We start from the raw sequence: 6,000 nt of genomic DNA on the forward strand, positions 1-6,000 counted from the left end.
AAGTTTCTCATGTACTAATCCTTTTCCTCTTGAATTAAGTAATCTCCCTTTTTAAATTTTTCTTAAGGTATGTGCTACTCTAAAGGCATACTGTTAAAAACGCCAATCACTTGTTTTTAAATTTTTTAAAAGTTTAATAGTTATAAAATGGTTATAAAAATAGTAATACCATTATAGTAATAATAATTTGGACAATTTGAATTAGGACAATATGAGACAATTGAGACAAAGAGTTATGGACGTCCAGGTACCTTTTTCTGAGCAGCACAAGCCGGAAAAAGGACACCCGGTAACAGAGGATTAACCCTTAAAAGCAATAGCCTGTTACATATTCATACACTTCATACATGATGCATAAATTCCATTCAAATACAGGATTCTGTCTGGTCATCTTCAACTTCTTCCTCCGAATCTTAAGAGCACCTTCGAGGTGAGAAGAAGTTAATTTCTTCTGATAAGAGGGCAATAAATTCTTTTTCTCGGAAAGATTTAGGTGTACTGTGGCTGCTATCTCACTGCGAGTCCTTTCTTTTAAACAAAGTATCTTACATAGCATAGTTTCTATTTTAACAATTTTTATAACCTAAAACTGTATTTAACACAGTACTTAATTAATACAGCGTTACTTTCTAACACAACACATATAATATTCATTTTAATATTTGCAAAAAGCCAATCATAAAATACATGCATTTTTCACACATACCTTGAATCAATATCTAACTCCTTTCTTTTGTGTTAAATATTCTAGTGCTCTTTTTAAAGTATATAATTCACAAATTTGCGCCTTCTAGTTTAAGGTCAATTTCCCTTTTTTCCATAGTTTTCATGTTTTTCTCATCAACTTCTGCATACCCTGTATTTTGCAAGGAATTGTATTTCTGTTAGCTAACATAACTCCCAAAGGGCTATCTTCGTGGGTATCTCTTCTAGTATGCTTTTATTCCCCCTTTTTTCCCTGTTTCCAAGTTACTGGTTTTCTGTTCCATTTTCAAGATCTTATCTATTCATCCCCTGCCTCTGTTTCTCACTTTCACTAACAGCTTAAATACCACTTTTCTTTCAACTACTCACACCCAAAAATAAAAAACCTTTTTCTCACACTACTTTCCAATACAATACACCTCCCTCCAAGGAGATATGGTAAAGCTTAAAATGCACAATCCACATTAACTATACTTTCATTCGTCTACATTCACTCACTTTTATTTCTTATTCACTTCCACACATTCTTTCACACCCTCAGGACGCGAAGCGTATCCCCGTCGCCAGAAAATCACAGGTCCCTGTGACCCCCCCTCACCTTGGGGTTGGCCTCCTGGTTTCAGTATCGCCAGGCCTCCAGAAAGGTCCCTGACTCTGGTTGCCTCTGGTGCCCGTTCACCTGTGAGGTTGTCTGTGTGTCACTCACACTCTTCAGCCACGGCCCCCTCACACGCCCGGGGAACACTAGCCTGTTTTGGGGGTCACACACACGTTCTGCCACAGCCCACACCCGCCTGGGGAAACAATGGCTTATTTGGCGGTCACGCACTCCTTTTCCATTGCCCCCCCCTTCCCACCTGCCCCGGGAAGTTGAGGCTGATTTTGTGTGTGACTCGCTCTCACACACACACAACAAGACAATTATAAGGTGCGTTTTACTTTCACATCAGCTATTACAAATTTAGGTGTTACTGGCCAGTCCCGGTGCTATTGGATATTCCTCAACCCAGCTGTGTTGTCCAACCCCAGATGCTCTTGGGCAATTTTTCCCTCAATCCCTCTGTGTTGTCCAACCCCAGATGCTCTTGGGCATTTTTCCTTCAATCCAGCTGAGTTGTCCAACCCTGCATCTTCTTGGGCATTTTTTTATCCCTCAATCTAGCTGTGTTGTCCTACCCCAGATGCTCCTGGGCAACATTTTCATCCCTCAATCTAGCTGTGTTGTCCAACCCTGGATGTTCTTGAGCATATCCTCACTCCGGCAGAATTCTGCTCAACCCTGGATGCTATTGGAATGTAAATCCCTCAACCCAGCAGGTTTTTTAGGGGCCCCTCCTGTCCCGTTTCCTAGTGGATTGGGCTAGGAAACCTTGCTTCCTTCCTCCGAGGGGTCCAACCCCTCCCTGAGACCCAGTCCCAGTTACCCCGGGGGATTCTTTCACTCCTTTTATCACTCCATCTCTTTACTGGCTGCTTTCCTTGCAGAAAGTCGGAAATGCTGCATGGCAGACTCCAGCACTCACTTGGCAGGTCAGGGACAACCAGCCCGCCTCTCATTCACACACATTCATCCCCCCCCGTACCTGCCCCCCCCGAGAAATACTTACCAATCCCTTTTCCTTCCCGGGTTCTTCGGGCGCACTACTAGCCTTGGTGGGCCAGTTACTGCGGTTGTAGGGAGCTTTTTTTCCCTTCTCTTTGTTCTATTGCCTCTCTTTGTCCACGGATCGTAATCTGCATCTGTCGGTCACCCCAGGGGAAACAGAGCAAGGCTGCCAAATAGGGCAGGGCGTGCCTCCCCACTCTGACTCTCCTAAAGCACTGGCAGCAAGGTGTTAGCAACCATCCTCTGCTACCATAATTGTGAAAAACGCCAATCACTTGTTTTTAAAATTTTCAAAGTTTAATAGTAATAAAATGGTTATAAAAATAGTAATACCATTAGAGTAATAATAATTTGGACAATTTGAATTAGGACAATATGAGACAATTGAGACAAAGAGTTATGGACGTCCAGGTACCTTTTTCTGGGCAGCACAAGCCCGAAAAAGGACACCCGGTAACAGAGGATTAACCCTTAAAAACAATAGCCTGTTGCATATTCATACACTTCATACATGATGCATAAATTCCATTCAAATACAGGATTCTGTCTGGTCATCGTCAGCTTCTTCCTCTTAATCCTAACAGCACCTTCGAGGCGGGAAGAAGTTCGTTTCTTCTGATAAGAGGGCAATAAATTCTTTTTCTCGGAAAGATTTTAGGTGTCCTGTGGTGGCTATCTGGCTGCAAGTCCTTTCTTTAAAAAAAGTATCCTACATAGTATAGTTTCTATTTTAACATTGGTTTATAACCTAAAACTATATTTAACACAGTACTTAAGAGAATTAATACAGCATTACTTTCGAACACAAGACATATAATATTCATTTTAATATTTGCAAAAAGTCAATCATAAAATATGCATTTTTCACATTGTGGATGAGTCTCAACGGTGGTAGAATTTTGGCCGAGCTGGCCTGGCCCGGGGCTGTTCCTGGGGGCCGGCAGACTCAGCTTGGCCCCGGGCTGGCGGAGGGGCAGGACCCAGCAGCAAGAAGTTAGAAATCAGAGCCATGGCCCGGCCCAGTCCGGCAGCTGTTGGGGAGGCGGGGCCCAGCGGGCACCCCAGGGCAGGGGCCGTCCGGCCTCAGCCTGGCCGAGATAGGGGCTGGGCTGGCCGTATTACCTGGTTGCCGGATGGAAGGGAAAGAGAAAGTTCTCGGGTTTCTTTCGTCTTTAACATGTGTTTTTCACAGAGGCGTGTACAGCTTCCTTGTGGCAGCAAGCTTTGCATCACTTCTCTAAATGCCTCTCATACAAAACCACCACATTACTTCATAATCTTGTACTAAAAAGGCACAAGCTTGTTAGAATATATAGGACTGCTTTTATCTTAAATCTAAGCCACAATAGTGGAATTGTCAGTCTAGCTTTAAAGTAAATGGTGTTGTTTAATGAATTTATTTGGTACAAATGGGCTCTTTTCTTAAAATGGAAAATCTAGGCTTAAATTTGTTTTTGCATTAAAGGTTGGCACCTATCCCTTAAAAAAGGCAAAAAGCTTTTTGTTTATGCACTGATCTGTCAGTTAAGGTTCAAGATGAGATGTAACTATACCTCTATCTTTTCCTTTTACAGGTCCTTCAGTCTGGGAGACTATGAGGGAGACTCTGCACCCAGGGAAAATGTTACCCTTTACTGGGGGGAAGGGTAAACCAGTAGGGAATACAGTACAGTCCCAACCCTACTGGGAGGGGTGGGAGGGAGGTGTTGCTGTCACTGTATTAAGTCGATGTTGGGAAATGTTTTAACATCTGGAGCCTTTGTCGGTGGAAATAGTCTCCTATTACAACTCTGCACTGGATGTGAAGAAGAAAAAAAGTCTATTAACAAAACAGCACATTCTGGATTATTGTGGGGAATTGTACCAAAATAAGAACCATATAATTGAACCATAGGGATACATAAAGAGAAAAACTATTTTACGCACAATAAAGGAAACCTACAAATTGAGGTCACAGACAGTAAAAGGCTTTTCTTTTTTTTAATGTTTTTTTAAAGTAAGGATTTTCTACATTATTTCATCCTGCTTAATGGGACTCCTAGATAATTTGCATGTTAATGAATAACTCAAATTAAATTAGTACAGTTAAAATACAGCTTTTGTCAGTATTAGGAGCAGGCACTTGCAGTGTACAATATAGAAACCCTGTTGAAAATTAATAGAGGTTAAGCTGGACAAAATGAAGTAACCTGCAAGCTGCAAATGAGTCACTCCTTTCATTTTTGGGGTAAGGGGAGGGATAAATCAAAGGAAAGATTCACATCTTAATTTTTGCATTTAAAAAAATTAAAGTAACATAATTTGGTTAATGTAATTAATTAGCTTTAATTTCTAGAGTAAGGCATTATTCTTAATATGCAGTTTAAAGTTCAGGCATGCATTCTGGCTCATAGTGATCAGAGGTAATTTAAATTAGTGGGAAAGTACCATGCTTGCATCACATAGAATGAAATTGGTATACATTTAAATGTGGCATCAGTCTTATGTCGCAGTTTACCAATTCAATATAGCCCTGCAGTTAAAATTCTTTTTCTGAGATTCTGTGGATCATATTTTTATTAAGAATATAGGTTTAAAGTACTGTAGTTAACAATTAGGCCTTGAAATACCTTTTTAGGATCTGTTAAGATTAAGATTCATATTGTATTGTGTGTAACATGCACAATGTGGAAAGCTGATATAACTGTGCAAAATATTCGCCTCTGTGCTGTTAGTGTGACGTGCTTTCTGCATGGTTATATGCTAGTGATTTTTAGCAGAATCTCTAAAAATTATTTACATGGTAAGACCCGTTAAAGGCTGCATAAATGTTAATTCGCACATAAAGACAATTGTAGAAGTTGATGACAATTGCTATATTTGTGTTTATTCCCACTCAATGTATTACCTTTTATTCTTAATTTTTGTTCACAGCATGATCTTAGAGATGTTTAAGTTAGTGGATGTAATGCAGGGTATCTATAATGTATTGGCACGTGTTGGTGGCCCTTTGTGATATAATTAAATGCACAAGGGTGCAAGTTTAAAGCTAAAGAGTGAAAGTTGGTTTGGATCCTCTTCATTTCATTTGTTTAGCTTTTCTGTTTGTGTTTTTTTTTTTTCTTTTTTTCTCTACTTACATGTATTCCTGTGAATAAATCTTTGTTAAGGTAATCCTTTACTTTTTTTTCAATGTGTTTTTTCTTATGTACTGTGAACATGAAATCCTAACTGGTAAACTTGATCTTGTGTTTATCTGAAAATGGCAAGTCTCTATTTAGATTGCCTAAAGAGTATCCCATGATGTTAAAGGAAAATGGAGAGACTTAACTGTGCTGGTCAGAGGTCAAACCGCAGCTTTCAATTTTTCAAGTGCTGCATAATTAACCTGCAAAACAAAACTAAGCCATAACAGCCTTTTTATAGATTTCTCACCTTTGCATTGCAAAACTGGTTATTGGATAACAGTTTGTGGTTTGGGTATTTTTGGTGTTTTGTGGTTTGTTTGTGGGTGATTTTTTGTTTTGTTTGTTTGCAGTTGTTGTGTGGTATTTTTTAAGAACTTGCTACTCTTTGCATGGTTCTGTTCTTTGAGTGTTAAATGATTTAGCCATTGCACTGAAGTTTGAGCTGTATGACTGTGGACTTATAAATGCTGTTATGCTGTTTTAAGAGTTTGGGGGGGGGGGAGGTGGGGGTGTTTACATGCA

At 39.9% G+C, this 6,000-nt stretch overlaps 1 protein-coding gene across 2 annotated transcripts in view; it reads left to right on the forward strand.

Annotated features, from left to right (window-relative positions):
• LOC139604872 (transportin-1-like) overlaps nt 1-5,471 on the forward strand; it is a 136,960-nt gene extending 131,489 nt beyond the window's left edge. For both annotated transcript variants that reach the window (XM_071456192.1, XM_071456191.1), the window contains one exon: nt 3,886-5,471. The gene's annotated coding sequence lies outside the window, so the exon portion shown is untranslated. The remainder of the gene's footprint in view (nt 1-3,885) is intronic.
• Nucleotides 5,472-6,000: the final 529 nt, after the last annotated feature.

Source organism: Agelaius tricolor, unplaced genomic scaffold (genome assembly GCF_023055355.1).
Source record: "Agelaius tricolor isolate 1412-34295 unplaced genomic scaffold, bAgeTri1.0.p SCAF_56, whole genome shotgun sequence".
NCBI classification, from domain to species: Eukaryota; Metazoa; Chordata; class Aves; order Passeriformes; family Icteridae; genus Agelaius; species Agelaius tricolor.